A 9,147-nucleotide genomic window follows, 5' to 3' on the forward strand; every position below is an offset into this window, starting at 1 on the left:
GAACTGAGCTCACACATAGAACTGAAAGAGGATGTGGGAAGGACCAATGCTCTTCCTCTGGCCTTTTACATGCATTTCAGGGCTCAGGTCAGCAACTCAGGTTCCAATCATTGTATACACCCCTTTACACATTGCTGAGAAGCCCATAAGAAATATGTCCTCTAACATCATTCCATTAGCACAGATACATTCCCTCTGATCCAGACTTTTTTTTTATGGAGGTGACAGCTTTGATGTGCAAATGGAGCTATCCCACTTGAAAAACCTATTTATTTGAATAGACAAAACAGAGCTGAGTTAAAATTAGGGCTGTACACAGCCCACCCTATCTGATTTGAGGCATGACCTGGTGCTTCAGAGCAAACCTGATCCCTCCCAGGATAACCTGGGACCAACCCAACCCAGATCTAGGCCCATAACTGAATTGGGGGCCTTGCACAGTATTTAATTGTGCTTTCAAACCTTCATTAAACATGCAGTGGAGGGAGACAGGAATGCACGCAGGCCAGCTTCCTCCCTGCATCTCCTCCCCACCCTCAGTTCTCACCAGCTGAGTGACCCCCTCCTTTGCCAGCCCTAGACTGCCACAGATGGACCTGAACTGAGCCCAGTTGATCTGGGGCTACCTCAGCCCAATTGGCCCAATTTAGTTTTGGAGCTGGGATTCAGCTGGAGCCAACAAACAGCCCTAGTACGCGACACATGGCTTCATCTTCTCAAATCTGCTCCCTCTGTTAATGGTACAGCTTATATTTGCAAGGCTTTCATATGTGCAGCAGGCTGGATCCAAACAACTGGGTCCTATCATGGCCAGCCCTACCATCAGACAGCAAAAAAAATTAAGTTATTATTGTTCTGTGTTTACTGTGTGGGAGGTTGGAATATCTTTTTGCTTCAGGCACCAAAATAAGTTGACTGGCTTTCTGAGGTAATATATACCAGCAATGGGGAACCCCTGCCACAGACACACCCCTTGCCAGTCTGGCTTGCACCCTCTTTGCCTGGTTGCTGGAATATATCTTTGCTTCTCGCTTCCTAGATGGAGGTAGAGAAGTGTTTGTTTGTGTGTGGAAACTAAGCTACTGCACAAAGGGAAAAAATCACATTTAGCGCTCTGTCTACTTTTGCCTCTGGCCCCACATACCACTGCCATCTGGCCCCCCAGTAGATAGCGCAGAAAGGAATATGGCCCTTTGGCTGAAACAGCTCCCACCCCCGCTGTACAACTTGAACTGTGAGGGAATGGTTTGCTGCTCCACTTCAGGCTGTAAAATGTCTTAGGCTGGCCTTGTATGAAGTGTGTGTGTGTGTGTGTGTGTGTGTCCCCACCGCCCAGGACGTGCATGTGACTGAGGCACGATGGGGGTAAGATCAAAGTGTCTCAAAAATATTTCAAAGTCCAGAAGTGACTGAAGTACCGGTAGCTCTTAATGGAAGTAAATCAGCAGCAAAATGTCTCTCTCTGGCAGTTTCTTTGAGTGCAAATGATGAAAAGGAACCCAAGCCTTCAGATGTTTAATGCTTGAGTCAGTTTTTCCATATACTGTACAGCTTTCCTCCCTGCTTATAATTTCCTCCACCTGCCCATTTCTTGAATATTGACGTCCCTTTCCCTCGTATTCTTGCCTCATCTGATATTCCATTATCCGTTAATTTCATTCATTAAGGCTCCTAGAATGACATCACAGCTGAGCCACCCTTTTACACAGAGCTTAAAAGATATCCAAAACAGCAGCTTCTTTCTCCAAAATAAAAACCCAAAACAAAACAAAAAATTATTCATGTTCTTTCAGAACTATCTTGTAAAACTTCCTCAGTCCCCACCCTTTGTAAAAATTAAAAATAAAACAATCTTATGCTTCAATGTTTACAAAAAAGAGGGGATGTATGTACCACTTTTCAGTTTTTAAAACTTACAAAGACAGCTTACAAAATTCGTTGATAGGGCAGGATCCTGGTGTTGCAAGAGCAGACTTTCACTACTGCAATGGAGCTTTCACTTTTCTCCCTGCACCAGAGGTGGGTTTATTGGGAGAAATTTACACTAAAACGCTAGTGAATTTTCATGAAGGCTTTTTCTGTTTAAAATAATAATAATCACAAATTGATGCAGAAATGTGGGAACTGAATTTAAGATTGGGGAAATGAAAAATTGACAGAGCCAAAATAGCATAATTTTATCTCTCATGTTGCCTCTGATTTGCCTTTATTTCTAAACATCCCCTCCCTCTCTCACTTTCCCCCTTGCACTCACACCTTAGCCTACAGCTAGCAAACATCTCTCTACAAAACATTTACCACATATCGCTTTTACAAGTCAGTTACACCACAGTCTCCAACTCTCTGCCTAACCAGCACCGCAGGGTTGTTGTAAGAATAATATGAAAGGTTTGAGTGCCAGGTATGTCACCTTGAGCTCCTTGAAGGAAATGGGTGGGGTTTCAATGTATTCATTAATTAATTGTGTTTGGGTGTAAAATGTACTTTGGCTCTCGGTTTGAACTATTTTAACCCGTAAGAGAACAATTCAGCAGGGAGTGGGGAAACAAGTCGAATCTTGCAGAACTCCATGCGTTTTTTTCCCTTTTATACCTTGCTTGTAAGAGTTCGTGTTTTGAAATTCTGGGGTTGGATGCCAGTTGGCCCATCCTAAGGTAAACGTGGGAGGTGGCAAACGAGGCACTGAATTACTGAAATCCCCCGTTCATTCCAAAGTCATGTAGCAGCCAACCCACACACTGTATATAAAAGTCTATCCCAGTTGTTTAGATAGTGAATGAGTCAGCAAAGGGCTAAGAGCCACCAGTCATAGGGAGTGTTTGGAGTCTCATACTTCACTTTTCACTCAGTGGGTTCCTGCCTCAGCCTGGACATCCTATTGTGAGTATAACTGTCCATTTGGCATTTTCTGCACGTATGCTAAGTGCAGTATGCTTGTGAGCATCACCCTCCAAGGGGCATGCTCTAGTTATCTCCTGCTTGGACTACTGCAACCTGGACACTGAGGTCCAGTGCCAAGGGCCTTCTGGCGTTTCCCTTGCTGCGAGAAGTGAGGTTACAGGGAACCAGGCAGAGGCCTTCACGGTAGTAGCACCTGCCCTGTGGAACGCCCTCCCATCAGATGTCAAGGCAATAAACTACTATTTTACTTTTAAAAGACAACTGAAGGTGGCCCTGTTTAGGGAAGTTTTTAATGTCTGATGCTATATTGTTTTTAATATTCAGTTGGAAGCCACCCAGAGTGGTTGGGGAAACCCAGCCAGATGGGCGGGGTATAAATAAATTATTATTATTATTATTATTATTATTATTATTATTATTATTATTATTATTATTATTATTAGAACCAGAAAATATCCTTGCATAGAACCTTGGAGAGCCACTGAACTAGTATGAGCCCAAAGTCTGACTCGGTATAAGGCAGCTTCCAATGTTCTTGGAGACAACTGCTTTGCCACTCAGTGTAAACCAGTGTAAATTGATGCACGCTGGGGAAAAACAAAAAAAAGAGTTTCATGTATATGTTAATAGAGACTGAACTGGTGGTGACTGATCAGGAATGAGACCTTGTGGTCATAGCTCAATGAAGATGTCGACCCATTGTGTGGTGGCTGTGAAAGTGGTAAATTCCATGCTAGGGATCACCAGTAAAGGTATCAAAAATAAAACTGCCAATATAATAATCACAGAATCACAGAGTTGGAAGGGACTCTGCGAATCATTTAGTCCAACCCCCTGCAATGCAGGAATATGCAGCTGTCCCATACGGGGATCGAACCTGCAACCTTGGCGTTATCAGCACTCTTACAAGCAAGGTATACTGTCGTTATGCAAATAAAAGAAAAAGGCATGGGTTCTGCAAGATTACAAATCTATGGTACGGCAGCATTTGGACTACTGTACAGTGTACAGTGCTGGTTGTCACATCTGAGAAAGGATATTCTCTTCTCTGTTCCTGAAGTAGAGAAACGCACATGACTTATCTTCCCTAAGGTATGAAGACAGCATGAGGAGAGAGCAAGTTCTTTATGAAAGCCATAGTGCTGGCAGGGCAAACAAAGGTGTGTGTGTGTATTTATCTATATCCAGTTCTGTATGTTTGCCTGTGACCTGATTTGCGCCATCAGGGTCAAACTAGACATTATTTTATTTTGTTTATTAAAGGTATAGCGGCCCTTCCTCCTAAAGGTGTGCAAGGCAGAAAACACGCAAGCGATCAAACAGTTAAAAGATCTTCAAAACAATTCCAATACAGTTGCAGGCTGGGAAAGATCTCTACTTTAAAAGGTTTGTAGGAAGAAGGAGGAATTCAGTGGGGGCCAAAAAAGAGTGGTGCCTGTCTAATCTTCAGTCGGAGGGCATTCCAAGGGGTGGGTGCCACAACACTAAAGGCCCAATTCGTTTACGAAATGGAATGAAACTCCTGATGCAATGGTATCTTCAGGAGGTCCTCACCTACCGAGCACAGCGATCAATTTGGTATTTAAGTGGGTGGTGAGCACCTAAACCTGTGGTTTTATTTTATTACAGGCATAGGTGCTATCAGCGACTCCTGGCTGGTTGCCCAGGAAAGAATAAAGTCAAGGAAAAGTTTCTTACAGTCCTTTTTTATTTCAGTCTTTACAGAGAGAGGCTATAGAACCCAGCCTCTTGAATAACGGCATTGTCCCGAGTGAATCTCCACCCCCCTTCTCTCCCACTTCCTCATTCCTCCTCATCATCACCTCCTCCTCTATGGGTGCCACTAAGTGCCCTCTGTCTTTGAGCTCTTTGCTCTCCTACTTTTAAGGCTCGCCGGGTTCTGGGAGGTGGTGGGTCTGAAATGCTTTCTAGTGACAATGTGTCAGCCAGCTGCTGCTCCAGCTCTGCTTGCTCCTTCTCTCCCATTATTTCCCGACTTATCCCCTCATCTGCCTCTGAGCTGTGACCTCCCGCAAACGCCTGTTGTAAATCTATACTGCCTTCCCCTTCCTCCTCCCTGGAAGGGTCCGGATGGGGAGGTGGTCTCCACCACTCATCCTCCTCTGCCCAGCCCTTGACAATAAGGGGCAGAGTTCGAGTGGGACTGCAGTGTATGGGACAGGGAGTGTTTACTACATCCCAGTGGTGACTTTGACAACAAATGCTCCCTCCCTCACAACTATAAGGCTTAGGGGGGGGGGGGGAGCTCCCATCGATGCTACTAGGAGCTTTCTCCCCCAACCCATACCCTCCAACACCTTGAAGCCAAAATCCAGGACACCAGATTGCCAGATGCCACCTTCGCAAGAGCACAGTGGCCATTTCGGTTGCTGTGATCACAATTTTGCGCCATGGGTTCCCCTCTCCCCCATAAAAAGCACTTTTTGGGGGGTACACCACACTTTGGGCAGGGAGGGAAAATCCCACCACGAAATCGCGTGAGATCACAGCAACCAAAATGTCTGCTGTTCTCTTGCAATAAACAACAGGGCGTCTCAGTTTTTCTGGGACACTTGCAGGGTATGCTAAAACCACAGAGTCTTTCCTGTAGGATGGTTTCCACAGACATTTCAGCTTTGCATTAAAGCATGTGTGCCAATAAAAACGAAACAATGGTTTGTTTTCATTGGATTCAAAGGAATCCGTCTGGGAACGGAAGGAGATTTTTGCTCACAGAATGGCAGCTCCTTTTGTTCACTGAATGACAGCCTCGGGTCACACCTGTTACACCGACATGTGGGTGCACAAATAAGGAGCTGCGTGTACTCATCACACATTTCCCCTGGGCAGGGACTCAAGAAGGCTTACACAAATTAAAACAGCGCAGATATCCCAATGACCCAGCTCAATTGGTTCAAGTGTGGGGCTGATAACACTAAGGTTGCAGGTTCAATCCCCGTATGGGATAGCTGCATGTTCCTACATTGCAGGGAGTTAGACTAGATGGTCCTCAGGGTCCCTTCCAAGTCTATGATTCTTTGACCCCACCTGGAGGCACCCAGAATTTTTCCAATGGACTTTTAGGAGCATAAGAAGCTGCTTTAAACTGCATCAGATCATCTGTCTATTGAGCTCAGCTTGTTGTTGTTTAGTCGTTTAGTTGAGTCCGACTCTTCGTGACCCCATGGACCAGAGCACGCCAGGCACTCCTGTCTTCCACTGCCTCCTGCAGTTTGATCAGACTCATGTTTGTAGCTTCCAAAACACTGTCTAACCATCTCATCCTCTGTCGTCCCCTTCTTCTTGTGCCCTCCATCTTTCCCAACATCAGGGTCTTTTCCAGGGAGTCTTCTCTTCTCATGAGGTGGCCAAAGTATTGGAGCCTCAGCTTCACGATCTGTCCTTCCAGTGAGCATTCAGGGCTGATTTCCTTAAGAATGGATAGGTTTGATCTTCTTGCAGTCCATGGGACTCTCAAGAGTCTCCTCCAGCACCATAATTCAAAAGCATCAATTCTTCGGCGATCAGCCTTCCTTATGGTCCAGCTCTCACTTCCATACACCACTACTGGGAAAACCATAGCTTTAACTACACGGACCTTTGTTGGCAAGGTGATGTCTCTGCTTTTTAAGATGCTGTCTTTAAGATGCTCAGCTTAGTTTATACTAACTGGCTGTAGCTCTCCAGTGTGACATCCAGGTGACATCCCCAGCCTTACCTGCAGGTGCTGGAGGTTGAACCTGGGGGCCATCTACATGCAAAGCAGATGCTCTAATACTGAGCTGCAAAAATTAATATATTCTAACTATTCTTATTTCATGTCATTAGCCTAATGGACTGTAAGTCGCTTTGGGTTGCCTTGGGCAAGATAAAGCATCTGACAAGTTTAATAGATAATAATCTCTTATCCAAACAGAGTTATTATGGCAGCTCTTCTTTTCACATGATCATGGGTTTCTACGCTCCTGTTTCCTGCCTTATACAGAGGCTGCATATATTTCAGTATCACTGCCGTCATCCAGTCAGGACTATGACTCACAGATTCCACAGCCACTGCCAGATCTCTATAGATGACATTGCAATTATCTTGTTAGTTTCTGTCCCAGAAACTTGATGTTTATGTCTCTCGAAGCACATTAGGCTGATTCACTGGATCATCTGACCCAAACCCAGTTCTGCTCCTTTGCTTTTCAAATCCATTGGCTGCTTAATAAATCTACTTCTCCAATCTCTTTGTAGAAAACCCTTCAGGAGGGTTAACTTTTCCCCCCATGCTATCAGAACAATTCTTTAAGAAACAAGGCCAAACACATAAATTGCTGGGCTTTTGAACAAAACCTTAATGTTTAGGAAAATTCTAATACTGAGAGGATTTCCTTTGTAAAGGATTCTTTGGAAACGGACTGCAGCAACAGGTTTTAGAGAGAGACCAGCTGCAACAGGGATGGGGAACTTTTCTTGCCAGCCTGAGGGGCACATTCTCTTCCGGGGAAGTTTATGGGGGCCACACGCAAGTGGTTGCCGGGCCAGAGGGCAGAGCAATGAATCTGATTTTATATATATATATATATTGTACAGTAAGATAATTTCTACACACCAAACATCCTCCCTCTTCCATCCAGGCAAGCCACAAGCCTATCAGAGTTCAAAGACGCATTCCATCCTGCCAGGGTTAGTGAGGAGTGTGGCCTGGTAAGAGTCCCACAAGCCAGACAGAGAGGACTGGAAACTCTGTTTGGCTCCTGGACCTGAAGTTCGCCATCCCTGAACTACAACCTAGACTTCGTACAGCCATTGTTTTTAGCATTGAAACAGCATTGAAACAGCTTTAATTGCAATGGGGAGCCAGTGTGGTGTAGTGGTTAAGAGCGGTAGATTTGTAATCTGGGGAACCAGGTTTGCGTCCCCGCTCCTCCACATGCAGCTGCTGGGTGACCTTGGGCCAGTCACACTTCTTTGAAGTCTCTCAGCCCCACTCACCTCACAGAGTGTTTGTTGTGGGGGAAGAAGGGAAAGGAGATTGTTAGCCGCTTTGAGGCGCTTTCGGGTAGTGATAAAGCAGGATATCAAATCCAAACTCCTCTTCTTCTTCTTTTGCCCAAAAGGCAGCATATAAATATTAAAATGAATAATAACCTAAATTAATATATTTTCTGAGAATCCTCCGGAAAAACAATCTCTCAAAGGACCTGTTGATGGCATTTTACCATTGTACTGTTGAGAGTGTATTAATTTATGGTCTGTGTCCGTGGTTTGGGAGCTGCATGGTCAGGGGAGAAACAATGCTGATGCTGTCCAGAGTTGTAAAGACTGCGGAGAGAATAATTGGGTGCACTCTTCCCACCTTGGATCAAATCTATGCTTCCAGGTGCCATAAGAAAGCTGCAGAGATAGCGCACCCTGGAAACGATCTCTTTCAGCTTCTGCCTTCTGGAAGAAGGTACAGGGTTATAAAGACTAGAACTAGCTGCCTAAGAAACAGTTTCTATCCAAATGCAATTTTGGTTTTAAATGCAGTGTAAGGAGTCTCTATGGGAGTATGTTGTATTTAAAAATGGGGTATCAGAGTTTTTAGGGGGCTAACCAGGTTGGGATAGCTGGGACAGCAGGCTTGTTGGTTTTTGAATGTCTTTTGTAGGTTTTTTTTCAATTTTGTTGTTCTGTATGGGACAATGACAATAAAGATTATCGTATTGTAAATAGAGCCACTCCTGCAAGCAGTTTTTCACCTCGCCAAGGGCATTTCCGGTCTCCAAAGTGTGTTATTAGAAAAGTGGCTCAGAGGGATGGCTGTAAGGAAAGTTCTGCAGCTCAGTGGTAGATCAACTGCTTTGCGTGCAGAAGGTTGCAGTTTGAATCACATGCATTTCCAGCTAGGGCTGAGAGAGATTCGTATCTGAAAACCTGCTGCCATTCAGTAGTACTGGCTAGATGGACCAATGACTTCAGTATAGGACAGCTCTGTATATTCCCATACAAGAAGTAGGAATGGCCTCTGAACCACTTCTTACCTGCAACCTGATCAACACCGGCCACCTCTTGCTTTACAGCAGTTTGGTGTGGCCTGCATTGAAAATTCGGGTCTTCCCACAACCACCACACATTGCTCCATTCTTAAGATATCACCAGCACTTGGAAGTCAGTTATCATGAGCACTTTCTTAAAACTGCATTCCGAAGCAAAATATAAATGCTGCCTAGCAAAGCAAATCTCAATATCTCACAACCTCAATATTTACTCATTGAT

This window comes from Podarcis bocagei (assembly GCF_964188305.1).
Source record: "Podarcis bocagei genome assembly, chromosome: 8".
Taxonomy (NCBI): domain Eukaryota; kingdom Metazoa; phylum Chordata; class Lepidosauria; order Squamata; family Lacertidae; genus Podarcis; species Podarcis bocagei.